The 22,697-nt window shown below is 33.2% G+C and overlaps 1 long non-coding RNA gene and 1 other non-coding gene across 2 annotated transcripts in view; one reads left to right on the top strand and one right to left on the bottom strand.

The window, feature by feature from the left end:
• The window catches only part of LOC134745663 (uncharacterized), a 141,236-nt gene that overhangs the window by 30,153 nt on the left and 88,386 nt on the right, over positions 1-22,697 (bottom strand). The gene's annotated exons all lie outside the window — the stretch shown is intronic.
• On the top strand, positions 15,708-15,836 carry LOC134745700 (small nucleolar RNA SNORA16B/SNORA16A family). Its single transcript, XR_010128203.1, has one exon. It is a non-coding gene; the product is annotated as a small nucleolar RNA SNORA16B/SNORA16A family (small nucleolar RNA).

Genomic DNA, 22,697 nt, shown 5'->3' with positions numbered 1-22,697 from the left:
TTAAATAAGGTAGGTATAGCCATATGTAAGCTAAACGAAATACCGACTAAATCAAAGTAATAAAATGCAAATCACAGCGTACCTACTTTAGACACAACACGCTGTTTTTGTAGTTATTATCGCGTTGTTGCTATGTGGAGTGGTATTATGTACAGTCGCCATCAGATATATAGGAGCGGCCGAGGTGCTCACAAATATCTGAACACGCCTCTATTGTCAAGGCGTTAGAGTGCGTGTTCAGATATTTTTGAGCACCTCGGCCGCTCCGATATATCTGATGGCGACTGTACACTCTGTATTATTTGTATGATATGGTACATGCAATTTTATTTTTTTACCATTTTTTTAACAATGCCTATTAACTTGTTTAAATTAATTTTTAATTTCTTCTCTAAGATAGTCAGTGTAGTTTTGGAGTCTAGTGATTTTGAACAATATATTTAATGGGAGTTAATTTATTTAATTTTTTAAGTGTTCAATGTGCATCAGTGATGTAAAAAATTGAAAACCTTGTAAATAATCTTTATTCCATAAACATGATTTCAAAGTGATTTGGTTATTACATCGTATAATTACTGCACTGCACGTGCACTCTGTAAATAATGTATATAATGTTTGTTTGTATTTCTCTATGTAATTAAATTGAAATATTCTTTTGGAGAAATAAATTCATAAACCATATAATTAGACTAAAAATACACGTCAAAACTTTAAATCTAAAACAAAAACTTATGCACATAAAAGTAAACAACATAAGTACAAAGACGCTAAAACTAACTAAAAAATAAGCACATAACTAATATACTAATTATTGGGGGTCGGAATAGGGTTGATAGTATAAGTAGGAGCATATACTATCAACCCCGTTCCGACTCCCACCCAGCTCAAAAATTCCAAATATGTGACGTTTTCAACCAAAAGGTACCACATTGTCGCTTGTCGATAAGGTTGATTTCGAATTGAAGCTATATGGAAATAGCGCCTTATTGACAACCGAGAATAATCCTTGAAAATGGCACATTTACTAGCGGCATAACCGCGCTGGATGGCAAGCGATATCTGGTGGCCTAAGTAGTGTAAATAATTAAAATGGTAAGGGTAATTATTATAATTCCAAGTTTCACCTTAAACTTCAAAAACAACATCAACTTTGACGTTGCATAAAATATTTATTAGCCCGATAAAACTTTTTTCTCAGTTTCATTGTCCATTGAAAATGCCCTTAGGACTAAACCGGTCATAACTTTTTATGTGCTATAAAATTAATATAGTATGCTTAAAATTTATTAGACGGTATTAGCCTAGGAAATCACCTTGACTGTACAGTGGAACCTCGATAGCACGAACTCGAGGAAAACCCCAAAAAGGTTGTGTTAATTAAGTTTCGTCTTTAGAAGGCATCTACTTAGGGGGGTTCTTATAGGTTTTTAGGGTTCCGTGCCCAAAGGATAAAAACGGGACCCTATTACTAAGACTTCTCTGTCCGTCTGTCTGTCTGTCACCAGGCTGTATCGCTTATAGCTAGAGAGTTAAAATTTTTACAGATGATGTATTTCTGTTGCCGCTATAACAACAAATACAAAAGAGTACGGAAGCCTCGATGGGTGAGTCCGACTTGCACTTGTGGTTTTTAAAAATAAAAAATTAATTGATGCAATAGATTTAATAAGAAAATATTTTAAGGATGCTTGTTGGTCTTAAAGACGTTTCGAGTTACAGAGGTAAAATGAATGAAAAAATTGTAGTATCAGTATTATTGCTTTCTTCGAGTTACAAAGGTTTATTAGTAAACAACTTCGAGATAAAGAGGTGATGAAACAATATCCCTATTTTTTCGAGTTTTGAGGTAACTGTCCTAGATAACCGTGAAGCAAACCGTTGATTACTTCGTCTTAATGAGGTTATACATCTCAAGTTACGAAGGTTTTGGGTTTTGAAGGGAAGGTCGTATATACAGCGTTTTATTTCGAGTTTACGAGAATTTCGTCTTATCGAGGTTCCACTATACCTATACATGCAGAAATACGTCGGCAGTCGGTCGGTCGAACCTGTGATTAACCGTCATCAACAATACTTAATCGTTGGTATAACAAATTGCTATTTATAGGTAGTACGTTTGAATTATTAAAACAATTCTACTCTAATATTACTTATTTTGAGAATTAGGTTATGTTGTTAGGTTTCTTAACCTATCGTATATTTGTTATAGCTGAAAGTTTAATTTATTTAGGTCTACTTTAACCTCGAATGTGTAATTTAATTCAGTTTGTAGCAAGCCCATTATATGACTAGAAATAGTAAAAATATAAATTAAGTATCATGTCTAGTTTGATTAGCTACTGTAAATAATTTTTACTATTTATGTATAAATGTATAATCCTGTTTTTATTTCAAATTTATATCACAGAAAATTTCAGTTCAGTTCCTACACTATCACTGCCCAAACAATTAGAAAATTCTTAGCTTTTAAGTAATTTTTAATAATTCATTGAACACATTCTTCCTATAGAATAAATAACCAAACTTCGGAGAGACTCATATTCAGTAGAACCTCGATAACATAAAACCTCTATAAGTTAATAAAGTTTTGTGTTCCCTTCCCCTAAGAGCCCAAAACCTTACATCCAGTAGAACCTCGATAACATAAAAACTCTATAAGTTAATAAAGTTTTGTGTTCCCTTCCCCTAAGAGCCCAAAACCTCTTTTACTTAAAGTACGAAACCTCTACAACTTAAATAAATAAATTGGCCGTTGGACCTCAACAACTTAAAAGTTGTGTTTTGACGACCTCTATAACTTAAGAGTCTAGTAAGTTCGGCCGAATTTCACCTTCCCATACAAACGGAGTTTCGTTCTTATTTTAAAACTACGTGTTGGATTGTAATGAAACTTTGCACATACAATGACATGGGGTATATCTAGGTCTGTAATTAGTTTAGCTCTAGTATATAAAACGAACGAAATAGAGCAAAAACAAGTTTTGTGTCAAAAACTTAAATTCGCTTTATTTTTTTAACTATTGTATCCGAAGCTACATAAACTAAATACAGACATAGATATACCTTATCCTATTGTAAGTACAAAGACTTTAGAGGAATCTAGCTAGTCGTTTTAAAATGAGAGCGTAACTACGATTGTATGGAGAACCGAGCTTGCTGCGGACTCTTAATAGGTTAGTAATGCCCCCAAATGAATGACAATGTTAATCGGGCATTCATTCAACTAGGTACCTAATAAATTTCTCTTTAACAAAAATGTTATGCATACTGTACAGTAAAAATAAGCTGTAAATACAGAGGAGTGTACCGATATGCAATCTCACGCCCACGCGTTATCTCGCTGTGGGTACACGAAAACAGCTATTAGCAGTAATCGGTAATTTTGGCCCTGGGGTTATCGATGTGGTACGACTGACCCTCAATGCTCTTAGGTAATTTTAAGTAGGTATTTTAACTTTGTTAATTATACTTACTTAATTTCGTCAACCTCCGCCAATGGAGGGTTTGGTAACTTTGGTAACGTCTTATGTAGTATGATATGATATCTATATTTAGTATAATTTATATTTAGTAGTGTGAATATTTAAAACAAATCATAATATATTTAATAAAACAATAATGATTTGTTTCCTAAGTGTGTCGAGAAAGTTTAAAAGAATCAAGAATCAAATGTTTTATGTTTTAGTTGAAACATAGCCAGGTGTAAAGGTATCTTGGGTTGGTTGCACGAAAACAGCTATTAACAGTAATTAGGTATGGCCCTGGGGTTATCGTGGGGTACGGCCGAGCCCAGAAATGTTCTCAGGTAATTTGAATTTTTCAACACTTTCTTTGTTAAACCTTTTATTACTCAATTATATTTTAATAACTTAAAAATGACAGTCATCATACTTTGGTAATTGTATATTTCTTTTAATTTTGAATAGTGGCGAGAATGTTTAGCGTAGTTGAATGAAATAGGCATAGCAATAAATATCGTGAAACGAGTTTCCTTATCTTTTGATTCCAAAAAGGGTTAGGTTATGTACCCAAGTAAAAAATCTAAGTCTGGTTTCGATTCAACCTATTGATTCAATACAAATTCTAATACATCAAAAAGTTAAAATGAAACGTGAGTTTGCAATATTAAAACTTCATTTGCATTGTTATTTTGTAGTAGAATCTAGTGCCCTTTTAATGTTTTTATTTTATTTTATTTTTACTTTACTAATAATTGATATTTAAAATTTGTTGATAATGTTCTCTGACCATTCTCTGTACCACATTCTAACTAACACAATTTTATATAATGTTCAATCCTTTCTATTTTAATTTATCTGTGCCCTTTTAATGTTTTATTTTTATTTTATTTTTAGTTTACTAATAATTGATATTCAAAATTTGTTGATAATGTTCTCTGACCATTCTCTGTACCACGTTCTAACTAACACAATTTTATATAATGTTCAATCCTTTCTATTTTAATTTATCTGGCTGGCTTCTACATTTCTGCAATAAAATTCAACACTAAAAATCTAATAATAAAATCTTATTCCAAATAAAAGCACTCACAGGCTAATTCGAACGCAATACACAGTGTAGTTAGTTCGAAGTGTAGTGTAGTCTACACTGACATCAGAACACTTAGTATAAATTTTATTCGATAGCGTGTCGGACGTACGCGATTGCGTTGTCTCATTTTGTATGAGATTTTGAACAGCGCCATACGTTTTAGAAACTCAAAATCCCATACAAAATGAGACTTAACACAAACGCGTACGTCACGTCATGCTATCAAATGAAATATACACTAGGCTGATTTCATTCAGATATCAGTGTTTCGAATTGGCCTGTCAGCTCTATAATTAGACAATCCATCTTGGCTTGTAATTGCGCGTTGCTTGCATCAAATCAATCTCACAAGATATCGTTATGAAGATATAAATCAGTTGGTAGTAGTTATTCGTTGACGTCGCCTGCAGCGTCCAGGGTTCAAGCTCTAATTATTGTTTATAACCGATTTGCCGAAGGCGCTAGGAAGTGTTCAAAATGGAACACTTTAAGAGTTAATTAATACCAAAATATTACTTTGCTTATCCGCGAAGAGATAACGTGCTAATCAATCAGCCCGTTATAGTAACTTGCGTAATTTTTACATGCAATTAATGTGTCCACCGTCCCACCGCAATAACGCATACGCAATACGCAAATAAATGTACACAATTTTTACGATTTATAATTTTATTATGACATTTTTAAGAATTTTGCGTGATAATATAATATTCTAGTGTAAATATGTACATACATCCTTGCTTTGCCCTAACAGGGCCCATGGGAAACTTTTTTTAAAATATTGTATTACACCTTTAAAACCATGGTCGCAATAAAGTATGATTATGATAAATATAACAAACCACCACCAAAAGAACAATACTCGACACGTGTTTCGCCTCTCGAGGCATCCTCAGGAGATGTTGACGTTCTGACGGCCGGCAACGATTGCGTATTTATTTTTGCGGTAGAAGGGTGGGAACATTAATTGCATGTAAAAAAAACGAAGTAGGTAGCACTATCTTTTCGCGGATTAGCAAAGTAATATTTTGGTAATAATTAATATGGATTTCCGCAAAGTAACGCCCGATTCTATTCATTACTTTAAGAAATGTTGAATACTGAAATTAAAAATAAAGTGACTTTCATTAAAAACTGAACCAATACCGAAGTGATTTTATTAGAGCTCCGCGAACAGTTTTGTGCGGAGCTCTAGAAACGAATCGACGAAAAAATTTATAGGTATACATCATCGAATTTGCTCCAGAAATGTCATGGGAATCGGTTGAGAAATGCGACCTGTAGAGGAGAGCTGGACAGAAGTACGAATTTTTGCCCAAGCCCAAGATAGATATAACTCCGTAATAGATGGATACAGTCTAAGGAAAAAACGTGCCTCGAAAATCACGAAAATTTGATTCTCGATCAGATGGCGCCACTAGCTTTGGCCTACTCTCGTATAGAGGGTGTTGACGGTTTCGTTTGTTATTTATAATTTTAACGCATATCCGTTGAAGAACATGGGTCAAAATCATATAAAAATTATTAATGCAAATAAAAAAATCATTTATCCATATTTAAATACATTTGAACGTATTTTTACAAAACTTCATTTTTAGTTTTAATGTATGTCGATAGATGGCAGTGAATTTACAGTGGTTACAAAATTTACTATGACAGTACCGCACTATCTTGTTATATCCTCTTTGCCCAAGCTGAAATTGAGACCTTCGCTATCGCTGGGTCAAAAAACTTTGTTAGCGAAGACCTGAAAGTTGAGCAGTAATGCTACTTCTAATAAAGAGGTAGTGGGTTTAAATTTCAAACTCCGGTTCGTTTCAAAATGAGTTGCTTAAGACTTACGTACCAGATAAATTTCGATATTTATTTTTATTTTTGACAGTGTGAAGTCCTCAAAACGCTTCGGCCTGGCATGGGTATTATAATCTAAATCTTTTTAAACAATATCAGTCGGATGAAATTCAAAATTGATTAGGTATTTAATAGGTAAGCGAGATATCGGTAACATAAATAGAACCGCTTCCTTTTTGGGAGTTGAAAAAAGCAACTGTTGGAAATGTATGCGTGATTCTGATTACTGTTCTCATGATTGATTATTTCAATTACCTGCTTAATGATGATGTGGTGATTTAATTAAGTATTCTTGATACTAATTACGTAATTACTGTTAATGGGAAACGGGAATATGTAAAATAAGAATGTATATTCCTTGGAAGGCTATTTTCTAGGCAATTTGAGCATGGTCACGGATTATGTAATAGTTCTTACAAATGGTTGTGTTTTATTTTATGAAACATTTATTTATTTATTTATTTTAAACTTTATTGCACAAGAACAAGTACAAAAGGCGGACTTAATGCCTAAGAAAATAAAAAAGTAATAAAAAATATGAAATAAGTTGTTAATGGCGTGATTCATTATTTCCTGTTAAGTCCAATAAGCCCTTGATAATTGTTATCTGTCATTTTGACATTTGTGTGTATTAGAAAGGAACAGAATTTAAAAAGGTTTGTGTACCTGATTTTAATAATATGTAGTCGCCTTTAGATGTTTAATTAAGTAGCTGCCAAGGTGCAAAAAAATATCTGAACATGCTTTCCAACGCGTCTAACAATATAGACGTGGTCAGATATTTGAGTATCGAGATCAGACGTTAAAATTAAATTAAATTGCCCGTGGATTTATAACTTTGCCCACGTACCATTAAGTTTTAGTGTATTTTATTGTTTTAAAATAATAGAAAATGCTGAATTATTAGTGATTACGTTAGTATCTCACATTGCCAACTGAATGTTTATTAGAATTATAAATAGTTCCAATTAGTACAGTAATTGTCTCTGGCGGAAGGAAATGGTAATATGCAATGTTGATGTGTTACGGTGATGTCATTGGCCACAAATACAGACGCCATTTTGATTAAATGTCACACTATTAATAATTACCAAAATGGGAAGATGAATAATTGAATACATGATTTTTCGTAGCTTTATTGCAACAACAACCAGTTTCATATATAAATAAATTACTACTAAAATGTACAAATTAATTTATTATTATCATAAAGTTAAAAGGTCCTTTTAAATTATTTCATAAATTTGTATTTTATTGATTTTTGTTTATAATATTGTCTTCGGTTCGATGTACACTGTAAAGGGTTCGAAACGTCGGGATGTATTATAAATTCAATATACGCGATATAATCCGTTTTCATAGTTTTATTTCATAATTTTTGTTTATTTAAAATAATTACTTATAATACCACGCCAACACAAAAAATCAAATATAAAAACTAATAATCTTATATTAAAAGTTCCCGAAATCTTAAAACCGCGAATTCGACAACCGTTAAAATTCCAAATTTTAATCCACGTTCCATTTACAAGCGCTAATTCGCGCCAATCACTGGCCTTGAGACCTATTTCAGAACTGGCTTACAATATTAACACACTCAAAACGCATACAGACAAAATATAGTTGCAACTAGTGATGTTCCATTGTCGAATTAAAGCAATATCGAGGAATTTTAATTGTATCCTGAAATAGATGTTAAAATACACTGTAAGAAATGTTTGCATAACAGTAACAAAATGTTTTGTTACTGCTTGAACAAAAATTGGGACTTTGATTATGTGTTACACCGGTCAACATGTCGGTTTGTAACAAAAAATTGATCAAAATTTATTTAAACTATGAAAACCACCGTTGACCACGAACGGCGTAAAGGGTTAGAAACGTCGGGATGTATTATAAATTCAATATACGCGATACTATGCGTTTTCATGGTTTTATTTTAAATTAATAGCTATTAAAAAATAATCAAGAAAAAATATTCAATTAATTGTACTAATAATTTAAGGAATATTACCGAAACGGTAACTTCCAACGTCACATCACTACTTGCAACGATCATCTACAATCATAATCATAACCGTCTCTATCCCTCCCAGCCCATGTAAGCGAGACAGAAGCTTAATGTCTAGTTTTTACCGACTAGATTTAGCTTGGCACGCCTACATGCAATTATTTTCGCGGGCAACACCTCAATCGTGAAAGACAAATCTTGGCCTTACATTGAATGATGTCATAAAATGCAACCGAGTTGGAATTATTTAAATTTTAAATCATAATGATACTCCTACTAAACTATACTTTTTGCCAATACACCTATTTGTGTTATGTTGAATTGTATTCTTATTTCACGATCTTTTCATCGTCTTTTTATCAAGTGAACAGTTCATTGTGTTGTTTATTTAAATTTACTTTTTACATTTATTACAATAATTTAATTGTACCTATTGTTATTAGAAACAATAAATTGTCGCTTTTTAAATATGTACGGCCGACATTTGCAGTCAGCTGTTCGGCAGAGAATCAGTTTTTTTCTAAAACAGGCAAAGTTGGGCATCGTAAGTAATGTTGAGTTTATGTCATTTTGATTAACGACCCCATCTCTATTCACGCTAATTTAATTAATTTATTAATACTTAATTTATTAATTATTTTAGTAATACTTATTTTATTTTATTCATAGTTTTTTTAACAAAAACAGCAAATAAATAATTGTTTATAGAGGTTTTTACGTTATCGAGGTTCTTCTGTACTAACAAGCAATAGTTATCACAATCCGCAACGGTCGATCACGTCACGATCTGAAATGACCACAAAATATCGGTTTGCGACTAAGTATTACCGTATATTACCGACATAGCCTATAATACTCTATAATACTGTATAATACTATAGTCATTAGGGCTACTGAGCAGGAATTTGAACTGTACTTTAGTCGTAATCGATTCTGATCACGTTTTATTACTTAAATATAGGATTCGGTGTCTTTTATATTATATTTTATAATTATATGTTAGGTATCGCCTTAAGTTCCCTTAGCTGCTAAAAGTCACTAGTTAGAAGTTTTATTGTTCGCCGCAAAGAAAGCCATTAAAAACCTATAAAACGGCGGAATCCTTTGAACCTAAGTTAATAAAGTGGTATTCCGCATTATGTTTCAACGTAATATTATCTTTAAAACCAATTCATTTATCATCGTAAAACGCAATAACATAAAATAACTAGTGGGCAAAGTCGACGCCCTTTAAAGAAACTTATTTATTTTTAATTTCATTACTTTTAATAAAGTATACGTGAGCTTTTAACATTTTAATGGCCGCTACTGTGCACGTCTTTTATGCATTACAGAGAAGTGCAAATTGCATGCTATATATTAAATGCATTTTCAATAACGAGGTACGCTTGCCTCCATCGACTTGTATCACCTTGCTGTACTTACTTTTAACCCGAAGGAAGTAAACCTTTTTTATGATGACTGCACCAAGTAGGGAGTCCGTCTGTATTTAATAAAGACTATCATATAATAATAAAATAATGTAATTTTGCCATATTAAGATGGTTACCGACCGAAAACTGTAAGCACTTATTTTATTAAGTTAATAAGCTTAGTACGTTTTATTGGAGTACAGTTAGAATGTATGTATACTTCTGAGTTATCCGACATAATTTTTCTACTATTTTGGATCATTAACAACGTCATATTTTCATAAAAAAATGATATTAATGATGTCACTGTCACTGCAATTACCATGCAGAGTTAGCTTGGTCCGACCCTATTATAGCACAACAAGATAAAAAAGTTAACAATCATTTTTCGACCACAAACGCTTTCGAACTTCAACATTCTTAAGCTTGCCTTGTTTCCCAACAAAATTATCCTGTTTACCAAATTTGTTGCTGACCAAACATTGGTCAAACTCTCAATGGGGTATTCCATACCGTTGTCCCGAGTTTTCTGAAGATTTGCATGTAGGTATGAAACGTGGCAACTTTACCATATGGTATTACTTAATAAATATATGAGTACCTCATAGAAACCTAAAATATATATATTTATGTTTCTTTGAGCCGTTTTTATGAAGTTTTATTTAATATGAGCTATTTCTATTAAGTAATGCCATACCTATGGCATGGTAAAATTACCACAGAAGGTAAAGTTGCCACGTTCGTCGGTATAAGAGTTTTTTTTTATTATCAAAAATATGCCCATAAAAAGTTCTAATAAACGAAATAAAATGCGCGGGACAGCCAAAATGCTTATAGTGTTATCGGCTTGCCCAGCGGTCAGCAAATGTTGGCCAAACAAGGAAGTAAGAAAACATGTTTGTTACATTGTGGTGATTGTGGCTGTGAGTCACGAGTGGTCACGGCTCAGAATAAACGCTGGTCGGACTGGTCTAATATCATAGTTTACAGGTAAATTGGCGACACTGATGTCAGCGAGACTGGCCAATTATTTCATTACATACATTTATTGGTACAGTTATAATACTTGTAATACAGTCGCTATCAGATTGGGTATATCGGTGCGGCCAAGGTGCTAAAAAGTATGCGCGTCTTGACGTTAAAGTGCATATTCAGATATACCAGTGACAATAAAGGTTTTGTTCAAATATTTGTGAACACCTTCGATATATCTGATGGCAACTACAACGTAGTATTTTTGACCATTCTACAAGCCGTTCAGTTATCCATTAAATTTTTTTACGTACCTACCACATTATATGCCTTTTTGTTTGCCTGTTACTGTCTAATTGTAAACTTATGTTTAGTTTTATATGATTTTTTTGAACTTTTTAAGTCTTATGGTGCACAGTACAGAAAATTTACTTACTTCATAATATACTATCTATTACTATTTACATATAAATAATCGAGTTTAAAATCGAATTTATTTATTTATTTGTATAAATATACTGGTAGAAACTCCAAAACACATGACAAGTATCAAAAGTAATTTGAATAGCAAAGTTTAAAATACCTTTTTTAAGTTTAATATAGTTTAGAGCTTCATTATTTCTTAAACCTATTTGAAAAAAAGTCAAATCCTTCAAATTATTAATAAAAAAATCGTAATAAAGTTTAATCCCTCGAATTACCCCATGAAATTCTTCTAATATACGAAGTTTCTTATTTATCTAAGTGTTAAGTGACACCTATCGTCTTTAATGGCAAGTACCTACTTGTCAAATCTACAATTGTGTCTTATTAACATAGCAGTGTCACTGGCCGGTATCGATGAGCCAACAAAGCGGCGCTACTCGAAAGTGTCAACTGTCAAGTGGACACCTTGACAAAGGCGTGATAAAGTGACAGTCGCGATGACTATCGCAGTCAATTGATATCGTTGCCTAATGAATGGCAGAAGTTTTGACAACGCATGGGCGGACAAATAAACACTGCTAAATATAGAATTCACAGTGCTTAATGTCACGTTGTTTATCTTGAATATGTGTTACGGTCTTATGGTCAATTAATAGGTAGATAATTAAAATTAATTCACATTAAATAATAAAACAAATATTGTAAATTACACATTTTATGACTACCACAATAACACCCAACTATAGTCGTGTATTCTACCAATATTGTTTGTTTTGTCTGTTTTCTTCCACTTATAAAAATATTTAACCTTGAAACTATGACATTCAGATAAGTCACATCTGAACGAACATATTTGAGTTTTGTACCATAGTTGGCAGTTTTGGCTATCCTTGGGTGGTTATACGGTACAGTCGCCATCAGATATACTGGAGCGGCCGAGATGCTCAAAAATATTTGAACGGTCACTCTAACGCCTCACAAGCCGAACAATAGAAGCGTGTTCAGATATATTTGAGCACCTCGGCCGCTCCGATATATCTGATGGCGACTATACTACGCGACTGTGTGTCGCGCTGTGGCGTTTTATGCGATTGTGACGAGATCAATCTTACAAATCTCAAAATGTCGTTGCGTTTTAAAACGACGAGTCAGCTCGCTTTTTAGTAATTGTCAATTGTGCTGTCATATAACTATGTATTTCAATACATATACTTATGAAGTAACTACTAAATATATAAGGCAATATTTGTCATCGTAATTATTTCTAAAAACAATTCCTACGAAAGACACAGGAAAATCTAGTTATGGTAATTTACAATCATTTGTTTCTGCGATGCTGTCAACTGACGGGTCATAATTCAATTCAAATCAATAATAGTACAATATGAAGCAGAAATATTATTTCTATAAAACCATATAGGATGCCTTACTTTGAAATATATTTATAATTTACATCCAGTCAACGATAATTACAAACTATTGTACAATCCACCTTGTTTCACCTCAATGGTTAAAGTCAAACCACGCTGATTGACCCCAATACCGCTATTCTATTATCCGAATCAAACAATTTATTTACAAAAAGGTTAGACGTCACCTTTGACAGTTAATTAAACAAAGATGCGGTGTTGAAATAAATTTATTGTCTGTGGTCGTAAAGGGCAACCATGACACTTATAAATGAATTCAGAATGTTTTTTTTATTTTTAACCTTTTCATATTTTTGACAAGGTTGCACTATTCTGAGGTAAACTTTTACTAAAAATAACCTAATACAGTTACAACAATAAATAGTAGGAAAGAAAGCAAAGAAATTCCAAAACAGACATCTCAATAACATCTAAACGTACAAAAAACGGTAATCGCCTTCCGTACCTACGTCAATGTTGTGTCTGTCAAAACATAAGGCCGTAAAGCACAGCAATTCATTTACGTCCACCGCACAATGGACGAATAGACGCCGACAATGCAATAGAAGTGCTACTTACGATGTAATTCAATTTAAAGAAGTTTTTGCAAGGGCATGCGCTTATTCAATTTTGACAGTTTATAAAAACTTTTTTTTTTGGGTTTGTATCGATAAGCAATCAATGGGCTGTTTAAGTTTTTATAAGTGTTCTCTTTTTATTTAAAGGGGTTGTTACATTTTTGGAGAATTGTTACAATTGCACATTGTAACCATTAAGTGACATTTATTAATTGGTATGCTTTATAGCTTTTTCTACACAAAGTAAGTTATACTGTACAACAATCTCACAGAATGCCTATTTAAAATAAAATAAATTACCTTTAAATAATAAGATAAAAGGAATATAACGAAGTTAATCTTAGAAACCTTCAATTAAAAATTCCGAACTATTTTTCGATTTTACTCCAAATTCAGGCTAGCAACTAGCAAACTAAGGATTCTACGCAAAATAAACGTATCAGTTTACAGTATTCCTATGGCCATATTGCGTTCCTTTCCACGAAGTCCTGACCCGTTATTCCCATTTGAACCAAACCAGAAAAAAGTGTGATCTTTAAATGGGGAATGTTGTAAAGGATATCAAGGTTATTTTATACTGGTCTGTAACTTTGCCCGTTAGCTTGGCAAGCGATGGTGTTACTAAGGGCCAGTTTAGCAACCTGATATTTTCAATTTTGAAACAATGTTGCGCTGTTCGGAACGTCGGCTCGCATTAACATTGAACAGCTTAAGACTGATAACGCCGTAAGATAATTTGACATGTCTGTATTTAGCTTAGTGTCTGCTGTCAAAAAAATAACAAGGAGATAGCTTTCAAAAGTGATCTAATGATGTCGGATTCTTTGTCTCGAAAAAGAATCCGACATCATAACAAAAAAATAAACTCTTGAGTTTATTTTTGAGTTAATTAACTGCATGCAATACATAACATGTCTCTCATTGATTTTATTATACGCTCAATTTTTTATTTCTATACCTCTATGCAACATCAATAAAATAGATAATTCCACCTAAACAAAGTCAAGTTTAATAGAACTAGAAAAAAAAAACCCTAGTTTGTATACATATTCAATTCAACGCTTTGCACTGTATATAAAACAAAATTTAAAATGTTATACATGTATCCATGAGTACGATAATAAAATTTTTTAATCGTTCCAGCAACATTTAGCAATTACTTAAAACATCGTATAATTTGTTATTTTTTTATTTATAATTTTATAATGCAGAAACTAAACTAATATTTGTATTTCATTGTTACAGTTCGCCAAGTCGTGAGAAAACATAATTGTAAGTATAAGTACCCCTTAGATTTATGTCCTGCCATGCACATGTTCGGCATTTAGTAATTAAGCAGACATTTATGTTGATGTAGTACCTATTGAACGGGCACGGTAGAGAGTACATTTACAGTGTTAGGAATAGCGTAACAACCATTTGAAAGTTGTTGCAACTTTGCACTGCAATTCAAAAAATTACAAGAATGAGTTAAAAATAAAAATTATAAGAATTTTTAATGAATAGAACAAAATGAAATAAAATAATCACAACTCGTAAACATACCCCGGGGCCGGGGGTTTAAGTGCAGGAATGATTTCGTGTATTTATAACCTTGTTTAATAGTTACCAAGCCATGAATTAAAAATTGGTAGTTAGCTCCAAGTAACCTTAGAAATAGTGGATAATTTAACAGTTTTTACCTATTTTATGTCTAGTGTGAAACATTGCCGCACACAGATATACTATGATCCGTTTTTTGGCATAGTTTACAAATTAATTCATATCGTATGTTTGTGATTCGCAATATTTACTCTCAGTTTAATCTCCGTTGTTTAAGTAGATAGTTTAATTTAAAAGACAATTGCAAAAAATGGGCATAGTTGAACCTAATGGGCAAAGATGCATGATTTTCTGAAAAACCAATAGTGATGTTAAGAATAAATAAACTTACGACCTTTTAAACATGTTTGTAACATATTATTATTATATTAGGACTTATGACTACTATAGTATAGTCATAGTTAATGGCGTAACTATCTTCCTGCCCTTTTTATACTGTGGGAAGCACAATGTATCCATTTTGCAACTAATATAATGGATAATAAATCTATTTATGGACCGTAGGTTGTTTATCTCTGCTTGTTAAATACATTGTATGGTTCCTCAATTAATAACTCTGAAAAAACATATGATAAGTAATATTTTATATAGGCGGTACTTCTATTGCTTAATCATTTGGTACAATTTATATAAAACTAAAATACCGGTATACAATTTAATATCATAATATGTACTACATCTAAAATGCACACATTTAAATTTAAACACAAGGTACACATTTCAATAATTTAGGTATTTTATCTCATTCCACCTATTGACTTTCTCAGATACCAACCATTGCCAATTTTCGTTCATTTAACATTATACAGCGTAGCCCAGCGGTCTTACATGTTGCTTAAAGTATTGAGCGCTACCAACCTGCGTTCAATTCCTGCCGCGGCAGTTTTTGTATGTTTTCGGGCCTTTTCGAAGCTACTTGTTCTCTGTAGATAATGATAGTCAAAAAAGGCCTATAGTATGAACCCTGTACGGTCGCGGTTCGGACTTTGTGTCTTTACCGTATTACCAAACGGGGCTTACATTTTTATGAATCAGTTATAACTGTAAATTTATTTATTTATTATCATTTATAACTGTATTTTCATTTATAGGTCTTTACCGTATTACCAAACTGGGCTTACATTTTTATGAATTATCATTTATAACTGTATTTTCATTTATAGATGAACTGTAACAATAAAATAATTTAAATATGTCAATTGAACTATAATCTAACTAACAAAATTATTATACGAATAAATAAAACATATTTTGAAATAATTACACATCCTTATTAATATCACACAGATAATTCATTTTTCTCAGTAAACTTAAACGTCCCGAGAAAAGTAAAATTACAGAAATTGCCCTAACGAAGCAGTAAGTGCAAAATCGTCGAAACCGCAGTAATTGCATAATGACACGAGAATTGAGTGCGGAGAACACAACTTGTCCGTCGACACGTCGGCCGACGAGACCGACCGCAACCTCATATCTTGCGTTAGGATTTTTTTTGAAAAATGTTCATTAAGATATTTATTTGCCAAAAAAAAGCAAACTAAGTAAGGACTTAGTTTGCTTTTTTTTGGCAAATATAATGTATGTATTCAAAACATCACTCTTAAATGCCCTTACCGGGATTCGAACCTAGGAGCATCGGCTTCACAGGCAGGGTCACTACTAGGCCAGACCGGTCGTCAACTCATAATATCTTAGACCTTGACTGCGCTCTAGGTCTCTTGCAAAGCCCTTAATTAGTCTAACTGAGGGGTATCTGGTGTATAATAATGTCACTCAACGGCTAAAATAACAGTATTCTAGACTAAGGAAAAAATAAATAAGTATACGGACGAGTACCAAACCGCATTATGAAGGTAACAGTGCCAACATGTTTTGATGTCTATAATTAAATGAGCCTTGAGGTAAAATCGGTTTAAAGACAGGAAAACTTAGTTCGTTGACTCACGCAAACATAACAATGCAGCAAAAAGCGCAAACGTTAACTGTCTTAAAGGAATTAGAAATCGACTCTTTTTTTTGGAAACAGATGACGTATCAATTGAACGTAACGAATAAGAAAACCCGCTGCGTTTTATAATTAAACTCATTCCCGGGCTACCAACAATAAAAAACAAATAAAAACTCGAAAATAAATTGCGTTTGCGGTTTCAACGACATTAAAATAATACAGATTTACGATAAGCCTAAATTATATAATTTGACATCACTTTTTCTGCTCTAACTGTCCACACTAGTTGGCGAACGGAAATGTCCGTAATTTAAAATATTACCGACTAACTGCATTTAATTTTCCGTCCAGCTATTATGAAATTTTAAATTTCGAATCTATGTTGGCCGGTTCGAATTCTTTTTAAATTACTCATCTGTTTAAGGGCATTATTAGTTTCAAACGGCCAGCAAAAAACTGCCCGTTTAAAAGTTCGTTCCTAATCCGAATTTACGGTTCTAATTTTGAATTCTGTACCGTGAATTAGAATAAGGATCACTCTCTCACATAAATTTATTCGTGTGTAGTATGGGAACGCTAAACAAAAGGGTAAATCTTAATAAATGATCACGTACCGTAGGGGCGCAAGACATTTGAATCTCATAACCCTTTGAATGCAACACCTGGCCGTTTCGGAGTCAAAAATTTCTTTTTATCGCATTAGCATAATATTTATAATATTGACAATGGGATGGTGTATTCAAAGTAAGTTAGGATGTGTGTCGGTGTTTAATGTACGGTAGCCGTATTGTTGTGAAGATAGGGTCCTAACAATAGATTCACGACAGTGGTTTGTAAGACGCTTGTTAAGGGGATCAAATAGTTACACCGGCCGTTTCTTCAAATATAATTCATAAGTTTAACTACGATTGCCAAAAAAATACTCACAGCAAAGACTGCAAGAATTAAAGTATTTAAAGTAACCAAAAGTAGGTATTAATAAAACGCCCTACTGCAATATAAACGCTTTTTAACATATACTCAGATTTATGGGGTCAGAAAGGACCCAAACCCTATTACCTAGATATTTTTCATAACTGCAAGTATTTTATGATACAAGAATTAGCTAAGTGAGTAATAGTAAACACATGCAAAAAAGCATCTTGCTTTCACATCCAAATATGATATCTTCTTAAATCTTGCATGAAATCAAATCCCGACTGATAAATTAGATCACACGTGCAAAACACCCTAAAAACCGAATCCGGCGCATCCAAAAACCTATTAACCATCCAAAGTATCCGTTGCACTTTCGAATATCAAAAAAACACAATAGACCTTTGTCTAGAAACCGTCAAATGATACGCATTAGTTTTTTGCTTTATGAATACGTTTAAAACAGGAAGGATGTGAAAGTGGGGTCTCGAAGACACCATACGGCAGTGAAGGGGTTAAAGGATGAATTATATAGGCTTTTTATCGTGGCTCATAATTTCGTAGTTTGTCTTCGCGGGAACTATTTCGTGGTGCAATTTATTATGTTAAATAATAATGGATATTAGACACCACATGTCCGTGGGTTCATTTGAGTATATTTGCGGTTGTTTTGTCAAATATACGTTATTATATTTACGGTTATGACTACTTATGACCTTGGCTCATTGTTAAAGTTGTTTACTTTAACATACTCTTTTGAATGATTACTTCTTATTATTTAAAAATATTACAAATATGTTTTTTTTTTAGTTTTTATGACTCCATTTATTATGATTATGTTTATATTGACCAATTATTTTATATCTTATTATTTTATTTTATAGCTTATTATATATTTATTTTAAACTTTATTGCACATAAAAAAGTACAATAGACTGACTTAATGTCGTAAAAATATAATTATGCTATAATTTAAAATAATAGAGTTCCATATTCTCTAGTCTCGTCTCTTTTTTTTATACTACGTCGGTGGCAAACAAGCATACGGCCCGCCTGCAACACAAGAGATATTACAATCCTCTACAATATAATCTCAATTTTACCCTGAAAAACTCCTACCCTGAGTTGGAGTAGGTATGGAATTTTCGTAACTCAATAACTCAACAGAAAATTACTTTTTTTTTGTACAAGTTGTGATTTCTCAAGTTAGTTATTTAATCAACAATGTAAAAAAACCTCTATTCTATAATATAGCCCTTCATTTGTTTTTTAATGTTTATCGCATTGGAAAGGTCACATTGCCGCGCCTCATCAGTCATCGATAAGATTAGTTTTCTCCACTTAAGGATAACAACCACTTATACGTGACTGACGTAACAAGGATTACGAAAGGGATAGGTTAACGAAAATAATACCTGCAAATTTTCCCCTATTGTTGGAACTGGCCGGATTATTTGATTTGTATGAGAAATAAAAGCTTTATTTAGAAAGAAAATTCTACATATCAAATGCAACCCCTCGGTGAAGAAGCGCTGGTGGCCTAGCGGTAAGGGCGTACGACTTTCAATCCGGAGGTCGCAGGTTCAAAGTTTCAAACGTACCTACCAAATTTTTCGGAACTTATGTACAAAATATCATTTGATATTTACCAGTCGCTTTTCGGTGAAGGAAAACATCGTGAGAAAACCGGACTAATCCCGATAAGGCCTAGTTTCCCTCTGGGTTGGGAGGTCAGATAGCAGTCACTTTCGTAAAAACTAGTACCTACGCCAATTCTTGGGATTAGTTCCCACGCGGACCCCAGAATGATGATATGCAACCGCTCTGTAATCCGGCGTTCGGCTGTGTAAACTGCCGGATTGAGCGGGTCACCTGAGTCGCTAATATGTCGGATTAATGGGCGTGCCGGAATACTGAGCGCCTAATGTAGCTACATTTGACAATAGCACCGAAATTTTCAAGTAATTCCTTAATAAAACACTTAAAAAGTGTAATTGAGCGCAATATTTGTTCAGTAGAATTTTTTTTTGTTTCTATAAATGTGTTTTAAAGGCATTCCTTAAACGATGAAAATTAATTCTGCCTACTTACTTTACATGTATGAAAGAGTAAATTCACATTTTTTTACATACATTGACTTATCATTTCATTCACAAAACATTAGTCCTGCCACAATGGTTGAACGTTTATTTTTCACTGTTAAATCGGAATATGTTACTAAATTTATTCATGAAAATCATGAAGTAAAACTGTAAACTGTGTGTATTTTAAATTTATTATACGGGGCATAAACCGTTCAAATAACTCCCTTCCTTCCTCTTATTGAAGACGGTTTTGGCTTTGACCACATCCCGGTTTTGCACACAATTCAAATTTGCACTGTCAAACCGGGGTGTGGCTATTATTTTACACCACTTTTTTATATTTGGGGACATCTTACACAGTTCTACCTAGCCCCAAACTAAGCAAAGCTTGTACTATGGGTGCTAGTCGACGTTATACATACATATATCGCTAAATACATACTTATATACATAGAAAACACCCATGACTCAGGAACAAATATTTGTGTTCATCACACAAATAAATGCCCTTACGGGGATTCGAACCCAGGACCATCGGCTTCACAGGCAGGGTCACTACCCACCCACTAGGCCAGACGGCAGATGCATGACCAAACCGGTAGCAACGTTCTACAAAGTAATTTAAAAATATGCAATACTCACTTCGTAGAAAATGTAACGTTTTGTTTATTTGAGTTTCTTGAAACCTAAAGGCGGAATTGCAAAAACTAGTACATGTCCATTTGTCTTGTTTTTGCCAAGTTGCAACTTGCCGGATGTAATCATTATCAACATATTACATACAACATATGTCTAATATGTCTATAGCCTGGTGCAAAGGAAGTTGTAAATATTTATAACAATCAAGAATAGTTTAAAGAATTGTAAAAACTATGCAGTACAATCTCGCAAATTCGGCACTACATATATCTGAGAAGGGAGCTGGTTAAGTGGAAAATTCGTATTACTGGAAGTTAGAGCAAATCTGCGTATAATTTTATGTTTTTTCAAATATGTCGTATAAATACACTATACTAAAATAATATAATATATTAAAAAAAACTCGAGCGTTATATGGTTTTTAGTTATTTATAAAGAGAAGGCAATGTCAGTTACACCTCTGCTTTAGTGCCCGAGTACTGGACCGGACCATCGAAGTACCGGATTCGGTTGATGGCTATCGTTTTTTTGCTCACCAGTTGGCGCCTCTGTTGATGGTGGTCCAAAAGACTAAAAAACAGCTGTCAGTCATTGAAGTGACAAGTGACATTTGACATTTCGAACTTTGCGAAGATCACCATCCACACTAGCGCCCCTAGCGGCGAATTCATACGCGTTAGCCCTCATAGCAAAATTATAACTTTAAAGATTACTTACTTCTGCTTGCGACTTTCTCTACGTGAATGATGATCTTGATATAAATAAGTATGACATTATTACACAAATTTATTATTACTCTTTGGGTACTTAGACAACGATATATGTAATATAGAAATATTTATAAATACTTAAATTCATAGAAAACATGACATCGAAATTCGGATCAAATATCCGTGCGTTGCACATAAATAAATGGCCTTCGGGATTTGAACCCAAGACTATCGGCTTCATAAGCAAGGTCACTAGTGACTTGGTCAGATAGGTTGTCATTTGTCATAATAGTTTTAAGTTACTTTAAAAAAAGAACAAACATACTTTCTTTGTCAGTTGGGTCAAAGCCCTGGTGGGATCAAAATCAGCAAAAATATGCCAAAAACTACACAAAAATGTGCATTTAGAGACATGTCAGGAAAAGGGTTAAAAGCGTGCTCCACACTATCCCGGCAAAGTAAAAATCAAACTTAATCAAAGATTTTTTAATTCGGACCCTCGTATACACAGTGTACCTACGTAGGTACAAAGACATTTGCATGAAAATAGAACAGCTGTCCGGCCATCTGTGTGTGCCAGCTTTATAGAACTTAACAAAGAGTTACACGGACGTTGTGTAGTTAGCTTTATTTTTCACTTCCTTTGCTGGGGTACCTATATCTAAAGTCCCAATTAGACAGTTCAAGAACTTGCATTCGTTACATTGCAACATTTGTACTCTGTACTTAGCAATGTATCGTATATTGCATGCAAGTTCTTTTAAATCATCGAGGTGGGGCTTATGTATGTATACAGGTGTATAGCCTTGGGATTTTAAAAGTAGCAATCTCTCAAACTGAATCAAAAATAATAATAAATTATCTTTATTCATAGACAATAACTAGGTTATTTATTATACCTTGATTAATTGCAATGACGCAATTGCTTAAGAAATATTTCAACTGGACTTAAAAGCAATTTATTGTGTTATTATTTTGGTTCTATGATTATTCGCTAGTACTTTGTCAAAATGGCGAGTTGGCCTCCTGCGGTACCAAATTTTGTACATAATAAAAGTCACCCTTCAGTCCCAGCATTAAGTAAATGACTATAGTAATAAACACCGATAGTACATATTTCGGTACAAAATGTTTAGATGCCTTCTCTTTCAAATTTGAATGTTCGGTATTGTGATAGTCCATAGAGTTGTACATAGTCCGTTCAGGACTGACAGCTAATATTTATTATGTGCAAAAAAATGAACAAGAGGCCTCTAGGACTAGGACGTTTAAAAAAAGCTGGGACTTAGGAGGTAAAGCGCAAGCCTTATTTTATCGTATAATCATTTAGGCATTTCACAGGTCATTAAGAGCCAACAGGAGTGGTCATTTCTCCATACAAACGTACTCGACTGTTTCCTCCCTGGTTTTTGAAGCTAGAGGAATGATTTTTTCAACACAGATTAATATTGTCAATATCTGTGTCGGTGTGTTTTGCTTTTTTTGATATTTTTGTTTTTTAAGGCGCTAGAGCCCTTCAAACATGGCCAAAAATGGCCTCACTGACTATGCCGCAATGAGAGGCGTGGTATTCAAAACTGGTATCAATT

Source organism: Cydia strobilella, chromosome 11 (genome assembly GCF_947568885.1).
Source record: "Cydia strobilella chromosome 11, ilCydStro3.1, whole genome shotgun sequence".
NCBI classification, from domain to species: domain Eukaryota; kingdom Metazoa; phylum Arthropoda; class Insecta; order Lepidoptera; family Tortricidae; genus Cydia; species Cydia strobilella.
Note: the sequence above shows the minus strand (reverse complement) of the source record. Positions and strands in the feature narration are given on the sequence as shown.